General features: G+C 32.7%; 1 pseudogene; it reads left to right on the plus strand.

The window, feature by feature from the left end:
• The first annotated feature begins 960 nt into the window (after positions 1-960).
• Positions 961-11,582, plus strand: LOC143400513 (large ribosomal subunit protein uL29 pseudogene; annotated as a pseudogene).
• The last annotated feature ends 2,649 nt before the right edge of the window (positions 11,583-14,231 follow it).

Consider the following 14,231-nt stretch of genomic DNA (forward strand, 5'->3'; position numbering starts at 1 on the left):
AATTTATTTTCAGCTGGAGATTCAGCATTAGGGAGAAATGCATAATGAAATAATTGTTGTACCCATTCAAAAGAACTGTTGACTTTTTATAGACGTGAAAGAATGAAATACCCCACAGCATAGGTGCTAAGTTTATGCTACTCATTTTGGATGAGTTTCTTTTATTTTAATACACAATTGTAAATGATCTGCATGGTTTGAAAATATTTCCTTTTGTTGAGTTTTTCAGAGTAAAATTTTAGAAAGCTAGATTGTTATGTTGTTGCTAATTGTTTTAATAAAAAAATTAGAAAAATTAAAATTTATTGCTATGATCAAGAGAAAACTGAAAAAAGTTTCAATAGCATTGATGATTATATATGGGATAGATTTTTACACACTAAAATTATGAAAATAAATAGGTTATAAGGTAGAACTAATTCAGAAAGTCTAAAAACAAACCCTTTATTTGCCTGAATGTATAACATGTTTCTAGTGTGAAGATTTGTCCACTGTTTGAATTTTGTATTGCAGATAACTAGAGAAATTCCACTGTGGAAAAAATAGATTACATTTCAGTCCTTTATCTGCCCCAAACATGGTATATTTTACTAACCTTTGCATAGGCCATCTACTTTGGCTTATTCCTTTAATTAGTTGATGGTTACTGTGTGCCTAACCAAGCCAGCAGAAAGAACAGTAGGTGCTATACTGAGGGGAAGGTAAGTGTGGTAATCATCAATGGCATAAGAGAATAGGGAAGAGCAAACAGAAAGAAGTGATGGGGAGAACAAGAGGTCGCAGGTGCATCAAACAGGGGTGAACAAGGAGGAGCACAGATGAGCTGGCATAATGAAAAGATGGACTAATGTTTAAGGTATATGTCTGGTTATAATACAGAAGTAGTGTCAAAGAAAGGCTGAGGGAGAAAGTGATATGGAAACAAGTTAGACTCTACTTCAGCTGAACAGCAGAGAGGTCATGGTGTCCTTCACAGGAGTAGAAGCAGGAACAGAAGGAAAGAGGGAAGATTTGGAGTTTACTGTAAGGGTACAGCCATCTGAATGCAGTAAGGGTTTGGGTTGTGAGGAAAAAAGGAATTAAGGATACTTCCCAGACCTTTGGTCCAGGGAGCTAAATGTGTTAAATTATCCTTGTGAGATAATAAAGACAAGAGAAGGAGCAAAATCAAGACTTTATTTTTAAACATATTCATTATGTGATGTTTATTTTACATCCAAATGAATCTTTTGGGTAGACAAATTTATATAAGGCTGGAATTAAGAAAGCAGTCTGCATTTGAGTTATAAATTTGGGAGCCATCAGCATGTGCATGGAATTTACAACTATGAAATAAAATGATACAATTTAGAAAATGAGAATAGAGAAGAAGTTCAAGAACTAAGCCACAGAGCATTCATTCAGAGGATGACAAGTTCAGAAAAATAGGATAAACCAGCAAATGGGGTACTATTAGAAATTAAAGGAGAGGCAGAGGCAGAGTATAGAATAATATTTGGGACCAAGTAATGAACATGCTGCCTTGATCAATTGTTCCAACTGTTACAACAGATGAATACCTGCTGGGCAAGGATTAGATTAGACTGGATTAGATCAGATGAGGCAATTCAGAGGGTATTCATACAAAGTTGCTGCCATGGAATCATAAACAAAAATGTGATTGAATTCACTCAAAAGGAAAATAAAATGAGAAGAAACAGAAAAGCAAAGTATAGACCATCCTTTGAGGATTCTATCTGCATAAAGGAACAGAAAATAGAAGCAATTAACAGAGGGGGTTGTTGGCTCATGAAAAGATGATTGGATTGCTTTTTTTTTTTTTACAGACCCAGTATAGCTACATGATGGGAGGTGGGGGGAAGGGAACTGGTAGAGGGAGAACTGCTGAATTAAGAGAAAGTTTAAAAAAAAAATTAATGCAGCGTCCTTGAGTGGGTGAGAGCAGATGTCTTCCAGTGCATATGTATGGGCATGAATCACTATGACTATCACAGGTCATTTATCCAAAGAAACGGTGAACCTGCTCAGATGACTGGAGGTAGACAGATACGATGACAGATCTCACAAAAGTTTGCTTTCTCATTTCAAAATGTTTTCATGATCTAGAAAACAAAAGCAATCAGCTGGTAATAAAGACACAATAATCAGAAGGAGGTACAAAGAAAAAGTATAAAGTTGAAACGATCACCTAAGACCTTACAAGGGAAAGTGTTAAATTTGTAAGGCTATAGGTACTGGAAACAGAGAGATACTCTGTGAAAGTCCTTTGTACACATGCATAGGGACTACTTTGAATCTTTCACTTAAATTCCGTCTGCGCATGTATAAAGTGAAACTCCTTAATGCTGAACAAAGAATGACGTTCATGACAAGAATAACTGTAGAGCAGCTGTAAGTTGAGTAGAGGACAGAAAATGCTAATGGCCAGTGAGTGTTAACTTCTCAGTAGCCAGAATGGAGAAACCCTGTTATGAGCAGGAGGACTGCAGCTGAATTCAAAAGAAAGTCATGCCTGAGTTGTGGGCAGAATTAATCCAAGTATATAGATTATGATCGAATACCTTCTAATATGTTTTTTTTAAATGTCTAAAGAGCCAGATGGTGGTGGTGTACAACTGTAATCCCAGAGACTTGGGAGTCTGAGGCAGGAGAATTACAAGTTCAAAGCCAGCCTCAGCAACTTAGTGAAACTGTAAGCAACTTAGGAAGACCATGTTTCAAAATGAAATATAAAAAGGGATAGGTATGTGGCTCAGTGGTTAAATGGCTCTGGGTTCAATCCCTAGTATGATCCCCCCCCCCAAAAAAAAAAAAAACAATTGTTGAAAGGATCAAATTTGCAAACTTTTCTGCCCAAAACTTAATTGACTATAGGAAAAAAATAAGAGTTTTTAAAGAAAAACAACAAAATTTAAAATTTAAAGATATAAAATAAACTAGTATCTTAAAGCAATAAAAATACTAGATATGTAGAAAAACATGGACTTTATTCCTCAAAGGGAAAAAGAGAAAAACCCAGCAGTGACAAAGGTGATGGTTAACTGACAAGAGTATTAAGATAGTAATTATAAGCTTTTTTAACTATAAGCAATTACAATTGATTATGCTCAATGTGCTCAAAGCTTTTTTTCTTCATTACCATGATGAGGACAGAAGTAGAAAATAAGAAAAGGAAACAAAAAGAATTATTACCTGAGAAAAAAATTTATTGTATGTGATTAAATGTAGATTAGATATTACAGAAAAAATAATATAAAAGCATAGCATTAGAATATGTCCAAAATTGAGCACAGAGAAGAAAGGCTGAAAAAAAAATTTTTTTTAAAGAACAGAGATTTAGCAATCTGTGGGGGAAAGTTGTACATTCTAGACGTGGTAGCTTGAATCCCAGCTTGGGAAGGATGGGTCTGAAAAAATGTTCAAAGAAATAATCACCAACTTCCAGATATAAGAATCTCAATGAACCTTAAGTAATAGATGCACAAAGAATGCATAGTGTAATCAACTTTCTGCTTATCATCAATAAAAAGAAAAATCTTTAAAGCAGGTAGGGACAGAGACATATTGCACACTAAAATAGTAAAAAGTATGTTCTTTTCAGAAACCATGCAGGTAAAAAAGATAGGGGAATAATCTCTTTAAAGTGATCAAAGAAAAAATGTCCTATAAACCTAGAATTCTATATGCAGTAAAAATATTTTTTAAATAAAAGCAATGCAAGAATTTTTTTCAGAAAGATAAAAGCCAAGAGAATTCACCTCTAGCAGGACTGTATTTTCAGAAATATCAAAAAGTTCTCCAAGTAACAGAAAAATGATACCAGCTGAAAATTTGGATATACAAGGGAACACTGAGTACTAGAAATAGTAAATACGTGGAAAGACATTTTTCTTAGAGTCTCTTTAAAAAGCAATTGAGTATTTAAAATATAACAAAAGTAATATATTTAGGATTTTAAACATATATAAAAGTATGATAACTAAAAAATGAAATTAAACTTCTCTAAGTTTCTTGTGTTATTGCTAAATTTAGATTTTGGTTTATCCACAAACAGATTATGTCTTAGAAACTTGATTCCTAGTGTCACAGTGCTGAGAAATGGTAAGACTTCTTAAGAGGTAGGGCCTAGTAGAAAGCTCTTAAGTCTCTGGGGAGGCTGCCTTAAAATGGGATTAAAGCAGTTCTGTTGGGACCCCTGGTTTCTCAGGAGAGTGAGTTATAAGAGAGAACACACTCTGTGAATTACTACTTGGCTGCCTGTTTGATGAAGTGATATCTCCTTCATACAGGCAATCCTGCCATGATGCCAACATAGCCCCTCATCAATAGCCGAAACAATGGGGCTGCCCAATCTTGGGCCTTCAGCTTCCAAACTGTAGCTAAATTAACATATTTTCTTTATAAAATTATTCATGCCATACTGATTGGAAAAGATATGGTTGATGATTTCCATCTTCTGGAATTCATTAGGAATTGTTTTGTTTTGTTTTGTTTTGACTAATATGTGATCTGTCCAGAAGTGCGTTCCATGTGCACAGGGATAGAATGTACACTTCCTGTTGCTGGGTGGAGTGTTCTGAGTGTGTCTGTTAGTCCCAATTGTTCTGTTTGCTTATGGTCCTCTACTTCCTTATTGATCTGCTGTCTGGTTGTTGTAGCCAGTATTGAGGGTGGGCTTTTGAGGTCTTAAACTGTGGTGATGCTAGTTTTCCTTCCTATTATGTCAAAATTAACTTCATATGCTTATTAGCTCTGAAGTTTGGTACACAAATATTAAGGATTCTTATATTTTCTTGTTGAATTGACCCTTGTATATAATCTTGTATCTTTTAACATTGTTTGATTTAAAGTATTTTTAAAATGTAATTTAAGCAATCTCTGCAATCTTTTGATTATTATGTGTTAAATATCATTTTTTATCCTTTCATTTTCAGCCTATGTGTATCCCTAGATTCCAGAGCCAGAATATTGTTGGATTCTGTGGTTTTGAAAATCCAATCAACCACTCTATATTTTTTGATTTTGGAATTTAGTCTATTTACATTTAAAGACATTACTATTAGAGAGGAATTTACATTTGCATTTTTTAATTGTTTTTGCTGTGTCTTGTAATTTGTTATTCTTTCCTGTCTCACTTTTTTTTTCTTTGTGCAACATGAGTTTCTGTTTTGGGCTTTGTTTGTTTTTCAGAATTTTGTTTTCATAGTGACACCCCACTCATTTACTTTTGTTCATGTTCTACATGTATTTTGTTTGGAATTACCGCTACATTATATAGCATATTTTAAGTTGTAGCATTCTATAAAAAACTCAACTTTAATTGAATAGAAAATTCTCCTTCTTATGCACATGTTATGTTGTTTTCCCAACTGAATACTTACATATAATATACCCATAAACATATTTTTAGTGTATTTTAAAATTTTTTATCGTTTAAATTTTATTCATCAAAATTACAAGGGTGTAGGCTACTATGTTTATCCTTATGTTTACTTTTACTGGAGAAACTTAAAGAGTTGGCTCTCAGTATCTGAGCGTTCCTTATCCATGAATTCAGTGAACCATGGATCAAAAATATCCACAATAAATTGTGTGTGTACTAAACATGCAATATTTTTATTGTCATTATTCTTTAAACAATACAGTTTAACATTATTTTCATAGCATTTATGTTGTACTAAATATCCAAAGTCATCTAGAGATAAAGGACATGTCCTGTTTCCATTTAAAGGACTTTCTTTAGCATTTTATTTATTATGAGCCTTATAAATTTCCTCAGTTTATGATTATCTGGAACATCTGGATTATTCCTTTATTTTGGAAGCAGTTTTTTCTGAATACAGTATTATTGGTTTAAGGGTGTTTCTTCTATAATTTGATAATATACCACTCCCTTCTGATCTGCAATTTTTCTTCTAAAATAGTTATTAATAACTTTTATCACATACCTTGTGTGTGATGAAACTATTGTAAAATTCAAGATTTTCTCTTTGTCTTCAATTTTAGATGGTTTGATTGTGATGTATTTTGGGATATTTCTCTTTGTATTTCTTACAATTGGTCTTTTTGTGATTCTTAAATCCATATGTCTTATACTTACTCCTGTTTGTAAGGTTTTGTCATTATTTATTCAAATCAACTCCCTTTTACTTTCTCTTCCCTTTTTCTTCTGTGAGTTTAATAATATATATATATATTGTTCAACCTGACAGAGTCCCATAAAATTATTAAGATGTTTTTAGTTTCCTTCAATTTTTTTTTCTTTTCTCTTTGACTCAATTTTATTATTTATTTTTGTGGTACTGGGCATTTAACTCAGGGACGCTACACCATTGAGCTACATCCCATGTCCTTATTGTTTATTTTGAGACAGTGCCTCACTAAGTTTTTGCTTCCAGTCTCAAATGTGCAATCCTTCAGCCTCAGCTTCATGAGTAACTAAGATAACAGGCATGTGCTACCATACCCAGCTTCCCCTCTGACTCATTTTTAGACATCTCTCTTCGAGTTTACTTAGATGTTTTTCATCTGCTTGATCAAATCTACTATTGAACCTCTGTAATGAATTTATCAATTCAGCAATTGTATTCTTCAACTCCATAATTTCTACATGTATGTCTTTTTATTTATTTGTTTTAATGGTTTATAACTATTTGTTGATTTTCTAATTTTATTCATGGATTGGTTTCTGTCTTTGTTTAGTTGTTTATGCGTGTGCTATTTTAACTCATTGGGCAGTTATTTTATTGGAAGTTATGGAAGTTGCTTTAAATTCTTTGTAAAGCAGCCCATAGATCTGCATTTCTGTAGAGTCAGTTCCTGGAGTTTAATTTTATTCCTTCTATTGGGTCTTATATCCCATTTGATTTTTGTCTGCCTTGTAATATTTTGCTGGGATTGGAGCATTTAAAAACACAGCCATCTATCTTGATCTTGCTTATTACCGTCTTGTAGGGGAAGACTTCACTGATCAGCCCTACTGGAGGTTCTAGGCCCTCATACGTTTTCTGATCTATTGCTCATCTTTATGACTGTAGATATAACTGTAATTCTGCCACTGTCCTGTTTCCAACAAGTTCCCAACTCTGGCACAGATGAAATATGCATTCAGAATCAGACAGATAGAATTTAGTTCTTCTAGAAGACCCTAGACAACCTAGAATGTTTGGATGAATATTCACCATTTTATTTTTTATCTCAAGGGAGAAATCATAGGGATTGTTGGAGATGTTTCATTCCCATTTATTCATGTTATGCCATATATATGGAGGGGCACTAAATACTGGAGATTTTCTATACCTTTTGCTGGAATCCCTTCTTGGTTTTACCTAGCCTGGGTGCTACAGATTAACCACTGATCTCTTTCTGAGGTGTTCTGATTCATACATTGTTGTTTATTCAAAGTCTTCAAAGGGTAAGGGAGGGTCTGTAGCATCCCAGTCTTCCATCTTATCTTATAAAGGTATTTCTTAAATAGGATACTAAAGCATTATCTAGCCTTTACAAGACAAAAATCCTGATTCAAGAGGGATAAAGGATTTGAATGGGTGATTTTCAAGGCAAAATATAGAAACGAGCAATAAATAAAATCATATGTTTATCACTACTCATTAAATAAATACAAAGTAAAACCAAAATATGTACCATTATCTTCACACTTGCATGAGTATTCAAAAGATGGGCAATTCCAACAATTACCAAGGTTATGGAGAAAGTAGAAATTTTATACATTTTGGGTAGAAATGTTAAATGACAAAACCACTTTGGATAACAGTTTAACAGTTTCTTAAAAAGTTAAATGTATACTTAACATAAAGTTCTGCTATTTAACTTTCACATATTTACTGAAGTGAAGTGAAAATACACAACACAGAAACACATAAATTCTAACACTCAATGCAGTTTTATTAGTAGTAAAATACCAGAAAAATGAAAATGCTCAATAAGTAAGTGGATAAACATAGCATATCAAAAGAACTGAGAATATAACTCAGAAGCACTGAGAATATAACTCAGAAGCAAAGTCCTGGGTTCAATGTCCAATAATGCAGAAGAATTTTTAAAAACAAATATAAAATGATATGAACAAACTGATAAAGCATGGAAAGAGATGAATTCATCTAAAAGTAATGTGCTGAATAGAAAACACCAGACCCAAAGCAAATTACTATCTGATTTTTATATGAAACTCTAGAAAAAAGGCAATAAAAGAAAATAAAACCAGATAATGGGTAATTCATCTTAATAATCCTTGAATGGGATATATTCATTCTCTATTCACATCTTCAAAATTTTTTATTTGGCACTATTTCTTAACATTAAATTATTCCCAATATTGTTATTATTCCAATTAGTGTCCTATGCACTTTCAAGTTCCACACCTATAGAGTCAATAATCTGAGGATCAAAAGCATTCAGGAAAAAAAAATTGTGTCTGCAATGAACATTTACAGACGTTTTTTCTTGTCAATATTTCATAAACACTACAGTGTTACAACTTATGTAGTATTTAAATTACATTAGGCATATAAGCAATCTAGGAATGGCTTAAGTATACAGGATGATGTGCATAGGTGACATGTAAATTCAAAACCATGTTATATAAGGGAATTGAACATTTGTGAATTTTTGGTATTCACAAGAGGTCTCAAGGGAGATCAGTGAAGTCTTTCCCTACAAGAAGGTAATAAGCAAGATCAAGAAAAATGGCTGTGTTTTTAAATGCCCCAATCCCAGCAAAATATTACAAGGCAGACAAAAACCAAATGGGATATAAAACCCAATAGAAGGAATAAATTTAAACTCCAGAAACTGGCTCTACAGAAATGGATACTAAGGATTAACGTGTATATTTTGCCCCCTCTGTCTACACAAAATTCTAACTACAGAAGCTGACCCATTTTTTCATAAATTAAATTATTGTCATTTCTCCAGATAAAATTACATAAAATGATGAGAAATTTTTAATTTAAGAAATAAATTGTTTAGTTGCCTTAATTAAAAATTAACCTAGATTTTAATCCAATATATGCTTACACTACTTATATATGTATGTATTTATATGCTGGAGATGTAAGGGCATTATTCTTAAAGATATGAGTGAAGATATCTCCATATATACATTATTCTGATCATTTTTAATTACTCATGTATCATGTTTGCTGACCTGATACCCACATTTAAGAAAATTACATATTTTTTCTATATTACAAATAAAAAAATTATTTGAACTTTTCTTAATAAGAGCTTTTCACTAAATAATGTAGATTATTTCCTAACTAAGAATAGATTTGGCTATCTGGATTCTCTACAAATTCATAGACTGAACTGAAATTGAAAAATGTGTAACCATTCTTTTACATCTCTCCTACAGTCTAGGGGTTGAATGGAAAAGTCTGCATTATGTTCTGAGCTACTTTAGTTCTCTTATTAAACACAGAGGAAAGCAGAAGAATCTTATTTAATCTAAACATGAGTTCAGATACTGTTCACATATACTTTCCTACTCATAGACTGAAATTTTTTTCCAGAACCAGGTTTTCTACTCATTTTTCACATTGATTGTCTTCAGACCCAGACAGGATTAAAAATTATAAAGTTTCACCTGTGCCCCTACTTTTAAACAATGTATCAAAGTTTTGCTGAGCCTTAGAAAGTATGCTGAAGGTTTATTGTGTGTTTAGGGCAAAGGTTGACTTCTTTTCTTATTACAAACTATTTTCCTACCTCAATCTTCCTGTGAAACAAGAGGCAGAAATTCCCTTTGGAAAGGCATAGCCTTGTAGTGATAGAGAATTGCAAGTCAAACAACCAGGGCTCAGGAAAAATAAAAGTCAATAGCATGTGACCTTATTTGCATGTGCATCCCATCAAACAATACTATCTAAGTTTAATGGCTTAGTGAGAAAATATTTTTTTCCATTTAATCTTCACAGCATGTTCTCGCTTCTATTTTTTCCTAATCTCAACAAGGTTAAAAATTTTCCCTGTCATAGGTTCTGAACAAAAATAATGTTTGTATTAAAAGACAGGATATGTGAGATTCATCTTATATATGCAAATCTGCTTACCCTGTTAATAAAGAATGGCTTACAACATGACAAAATTCTGGCTTTTAATATTATACAACATGAAGACAACACTTCAGGAAATTTATGATCATTAATTTTCAGCATCCAAAAATAATTGAATTATCAACATTATTTGAGAACAATGCAACCATACACCCCCAAAAGATATAGAACAAAATCAAAGAAATATCTATATATTTGTGCTTACTTAGGTATAACAAAATATTAGCATGCATAATTAAGCATGCAAAAATAAAATAATCACAGTTTCTGTGAGAAGTCAGGTCATATTGGTATCATTACTGATACATTCATCTATCTCTATCAAGATCAAGGTTAATAATTAATTTATGTAAATTACAGACAAAATATTTAGTGTGCACAAATGAAAGCTTATAAATTTTCAAATGTTTTTATAGAAACTTAATTGCCTCCTTTAAAAGAGTTTTTAAAAAATGGATCAATGACTAAATCTTTATAAATAGAACAACAAAAAGAGATTAATATCTGTATCCAAATCTAAAATGTTTTGAAATTTGAACAAATGTGAATCTAGTGTATGTTTGTAATGAAAGAACTTCACATGGAAAACAACTGTAAATTTTAGCAGTGTGGTTGGTTTTATTTGATTACTAACTTAGGTAAAGAATTATTTTAAGGGAACATTAGTGTTTCAGTTGATCCTGTCTTCTGGTGTATTACCAGCCTTTGACTCCCTGCTCTGTGCATGATTACTCTATGTAGTACAACCACATGAGGATACACTCCATGGAAAGTACTTGCCTGAAACTGGAGACCGAAAGATAACTTAAGAACATGCCTGCTTTCGTAACTCTTAGTATAATGAGCCTTATAAATTTGAAATACTAGAAAGTGAGGGCTGAAAATTTTCAATCTCTAAAACAAAGAGATCTTAAGGCTTCTTATATTTATTTCCAGAGTCTTTTGAGAAATGATCCATATTTTAATCTTTTTGCTAGGTGTTATTTTTAGTTTGACTTATTCTTATTAAAGTAATACATGTACATAATTTAAAATCTTATGAGCTTAAAATAAAAGTCAATGGTTTCCTCCTCTACTGCTCACTCTCTGTTACTCCTACTGGAGGACCTACTATTGCTTATTTATACATTTTCATTTCAATAAAGGCTATTTTCAAATAGCCCAGTATTCTTGTGCAATCATTAAACACTTTAAAATAAAAATACACTAGCTCTTCCCTCAGCTTAGGCTTTGGTGGATCCTGCAGCTCTGGCCAAGATTAAGGCTCAGGTCCTTAGTGGCAAAGAGAAGGAGCTCCCAAAAAAGATGGATGACCTGATAGTGGAACTGTTCCAGGTGAGTATCACCAAAGTGACAGGCATCATGGTGTCTAAGCCCTTAGACCTATGGCCCAAGAAGATACACGGTATGCGCCGCAGGCTCAAAAAGTAGGAAGAGAACCTGAAGACCTAGAAGCAGCAGTAGATAGAGAGGCTGCACCCTCAGCGCAAGAATGTGATCAAAGCCTGAGTGTCATGGTGCAATAAAAATAAATAAATAAGTAAGTATACTAGCCAATATATACTTTCTGTCACCATTTTATAACATTAAGGAAAAAATTTATGTTCTGCTGCATAATTGTAATTAGACTGCTCTTTGTCCACTAGTTGGTTTCAAATTTTGAAAACTTAAATCTGACAATGAATTATTGGTAATTTAATAATATGGATCAATGTGGTGTCATGTAGTATGCTCTCATTACCCTTTGTTTCCTGAACAATTATATACTCTGTATTTCTACTCACGTTCTTAAGTGAGTTAAAAAGCTAGGTTATAATACATTTTATATGGGTTATTTTTCATAATTGCTTTTCTCCAAAAACAGCATCTTATAATTTATTGCATTCACATTCACAAGATTATATTCTTCAAATTTATTTCTATTCTCTCAGTTATCTGTTTGCAAGAGGACCTGTTTCTGTTTATCTAAATTTTTTTCAAAATTTTCACAATTGTTTTTATTTCTATCCATCCGTATTTAAGAATGAAGCAATAGAAAGTCTGTTGGTATCTCTCAGTAGCTTAGTGGGTGCTGTTGACTGGCAGAATTTGTATGGAAATAGAAGCTAGGCAACTATGTCATGAGAGAATCCAAACTAGAATGGAAAGGGCTTTATTTGGCAGCACAAATACCCACACTAGCTAACGTGCCGTCTCATACTCACTAATATGTTCATAAGATGTATCTTTTTAATATGGGTGTGTTTGAATTATTTGCCTGGTGAGAACGTAAACACAAAGCCTCTGTTTATTCTTATGCAGTGTGAGGAGAAGCAGCTGTGTCCTAGAGATCCCCTGAATTCCTCCTCTGTTTCTCACCATTATTAACTCTGCCCTCCACCTGTCTCTGAACCAGGAGCCTGTGCTGGTTTTGCTAAGGAGGCCCCATATTCCAGCTGCCCTTTCTCACTCCATTTCCTCCATCACTCCTCTTCCATAGGCCATGCCTTCTTCTACTGTTTCCCTTCATTCTCCTTGTGAGGAAGTCTCAGGAAGGGTGGACTACAATCACTCGTTCTGCCTAAGACAGTGAGTGATCCAACTCCTAATTCTCCATCTGTGGACGGGGGTTCGGGAATTTGGTTTAAATTAGCATTCCTCTTACTGTGTACCTCAGAATACTTGTTCTATTAAGAATTCATAGGTATTTTATGATTAAATAATAGATGATGAATAATATATCTTCCACTAGAGACTTACATACACTTTAGTATATAAAATATCCCTGAAAATCCAGTAAATGAACCTGCTTAACATTTTGTAACCTGACATTACTCAGCACAGGAATCCATAATTAATGAAGAACCTACAATATCTTTTAAGGACAAGTGGTCTTTACTAATTTTATATATGATGATTATATATAATTTTATATATGATGATTATTATATATTATATATAATATAGGAAAAGTCTGACAAAAGTCCTTGAATAGAAAATAGGAAACTTTATAGCATATTTGATGATTTTTTAAGAAATTGCTAAAAAGAAAATTGTACAATCAATTAATAGAAATACTAAAAAGAAAAGACTCTATGGATAGAATCTATTTTCTGTAAATATTTTTAAAACATTAAGATACCTGATTACAAATATATTCAAGTTTTTAGGGCCTGTAAAATATTCTTGATAATTAGGTAATGTATATTTATCATAAGATAATACAACACTTATTTTCAACTTCTAGCATATCATGACCACCAGTTAATAATAATGTAAATCCATATTTTTTTCAGTACATAATAATTATAAGAACTGTGGGTTTTATTGTGTTATATTTATACATGCTCAGAACATACCATGGTCAATTTTGTTCTCCAGCATCTCTGGCCCTTCCCTCTTTACTTTCCTGATTCATTTCCTCTACTCTAAGTCTCCCTTCTATTTTCAAGAGATGCAATTTTTTTCCTTTTTTCTCTAATCTTCACATATGAGACAAAACATACGAGCCCTCAACTTTCTGAGTCTGAATTATTTTGTTTAATATGGTGTTATCCAGTTTCAATTTTTCTGAAAACAAAATAATTTTATTCCTTATTTATGGCTAAGATTTCATTGTGTATATATATACCACATTTGCTTTATCCATTCTTTTCTTGAGGGACACCTAGACTGCTTTCGTAGCTTGGATATTGTGAATTCTTTTGTGATAAACATCTCTTTGTGGAGAAATACCTACATACCCATGCATGCAGACTTACTAAGGAGTGGTATAGCTGGATCATATTACAGTTCCATTCCTAGTATTTTGAGGGAACTACATACCTATTTGCATAGTGTCAGTACTACTTGATATTCCCACAGTGTACAAGAGATCTCTTTACTCTGCATCCATGCCAGAATTTATTATTCATATCCTTGATGACTTCTGTTCTAACTTCAAAAGTATTAAATATCAATGAGTTTTTATTTGCATCTCTGTAACTGCTGGACATGTTGAATTTTTTTTTTTCACATAATAGTTGGCCATTTGTACTTCTTTGGAGAAGGTTGTATTTAGCTTATTGGTTCATTTATTGATGAGGTTATTTGTTTTCTGCCATTGTTTTTTGAGTTCTTTACATATTCTAGATATTCATCCATTGCCAGAAGAAAAACTGGTGAAAATTTTCTCCACTC

Source organism: Callospermophilus lateralis, chromosome 5 (genome assembly GCF_048772815.1).
Source record: "Callospermophilus lateralis isolate mCalLat2 chromosome 5, mCalLat2.hap1, whole genome shotgun sequence".
NCBI classification, from domain to species: domain Eukaryota; kingdom Metazoa; phylum Chordata; class Mammalia; order Rodentia; family Sciuridae; genus Callospermophilus; species Callospermophilus lateralis.